The sequence below is a fragment of the Schistosoma mansoni genome, chromosome 3, assembly GCF_000237925.1.
Source record: "Schistosoma mansoni strain Puerto Rico chromosome 3, complete genome".
Lineage (NCBI taxonomy): Eukaryota > Metazoa > Platyhelminthes > Trematoda > Strigeidida > Schistosomatidae > Schistosoma > Schistosoma mansoni.
In genome coordinates this window covers 22,322,233-22,324,211 of record NC_031497.1, presented here as the reverse complement: position 1 = coordinate 22,324,211, position 1,979 = coordinate 22,322,233, and positions in this window count along the sequence as shown.

The window sequence follows — 1,979 nt, the reverse complement described above, 5'->3', positions numbered from 1 at the left end:
ACGTCACTTTTTATTTACAGGCGCTGAATTGTAGTATTAAAAAGATTTTTTATCGTATCCTTTCACCCTAATGATCAAATATCATCATCTGTCTGATATGGCGTACTGCCATGAGAATTTAAATATTCATAGGATTTTGATAAAAAATTATGATCAGTAATGTAATTAGTATCTAGTTGAGATATATTATGATAGGAATTATTCGTATGAAAAAGCAAATTCTCTTCTGATATTGATTGTGATTGATTATTCTGACTAGATAATAATTTGAAAATAAACGCTGGAAGTAAGGAGGATGAGGACAATGAGGAAGAATGAAGATTACCTGTAGGATGAAGAAAAAAAAGAAAACAGGCCACCAAGTGACGTGATGTGATTTTTCAACTTACCGTAATCACCTACAGTTAATAGTATAAATATGCACATTGCTTACCAGGAAGGTTGGCCTGTGAGAACACTTTGTAACGCATATTGAAAACATCTTGAGCTGTAAGACGTTTCCCATATGATTGGTAAGCGTAGTGTATCACATTGAATGCTGATGTTCCAGATATCAGCAGTGGCTTCACTGATTCAAATTCCGCTCCCGTTAATCGGCGCATCCATGTGTTACAGTCGTACCTCAGGGAATTGCACTCGTGATTGTGATGCACATTCCCACGAACAACAGTCCAATAACCTTCAAGAAACTTACAAAAGATGAAGGCCGGACATTGTGTGTCCATTGAAGTCCTCAATGAACAATATAATAACACTAATCAATTTACCTCCTTCGTCTAATCGGCTGCGAAGAAACGCTTGGTGTTTTATAGCTCTTTCTCCAACATACAAATTTAATATACGGCTTCCGATCTCCATGGAAATTAGAATCTCTCACCGCATAATGGCAGTACGTTGCTATTTCATAAGTTCTAATGGCGCTCTTTAACGCTTCCAGTGATGGAAACGCTACCAGATACAATGTATTCAAAAATACATTTTCCGTTTCTGTGACTACGTGAGGAACAACAGAGCCTCTAATTTGCACGTTACTGACGTCCATATTGTGAAGAAAATTATCTATATCCATAAGTACAGAGCTTTTATACGAATTTCAAGAATTACATAACCAATTACAACGCATTTACAACTAGGAATTTCATTGGACGAAAGGGATTGAAAAAAATTGGAAAATGGGATGAAAATTTTTTGATTAAGGTGGACAAAAAAAAATTATTAAAAAAAAATTGAAGTGATCCTAATGTTATTCAAAATTTAAGATCTGTGATCAGAATAAATATGGGTCAGATAGGGTGAGAGAGATATGATATTGCAATTACAATCCGACCAAGTGGAAGATTAAATTAGTAAGACGTAATAAGGAGGGATCAATGTGAAGTGAATGAATCATGTATAGGGGGGACATTATCGAAAAGAATATTCTTCGTTAAAATATTAGTCTTTGTTACAGTAATTAAAGGTCATTAAAGGTGAAAGAGGTGTAAAAATAAATAAGATGATATGATGAGTATTCATTAATAAAATAATGAGAATATAAGACATATGTAAAGGGGAATCAGTAATAATAATAATAATAATAATAATAATAATAATAATAATAATAGAATGATAATGATAATATTAAGGCCATGGTAACGATAACGATAAGACGTACTTCTTTTGTACGCATAGTTCTGGTTTAAGCTCATGGATGGTAAGAGCTTCGGCTATTTTTAGGAGTTGGATACGAAGAAATCTAAGTAGATTTGAATGAATCGTATAAACAACCTTAAAATCAAACTGTGGATCCGTAGAATGATTACAGTCGATTAGGTGTTCAAGTATAGAACTCCTAACTGCTTTCCTTTCACCCTTGTAGAACCAAACTGTGATATGTTCTCGTAGCCGAGTTGAAAACGGTCAGTATACTTTGCTCCAAAATTTTGTTATTACTCGTATTACGTTATCTAGTATTATAACCTTTCTATTACGTCATCTTG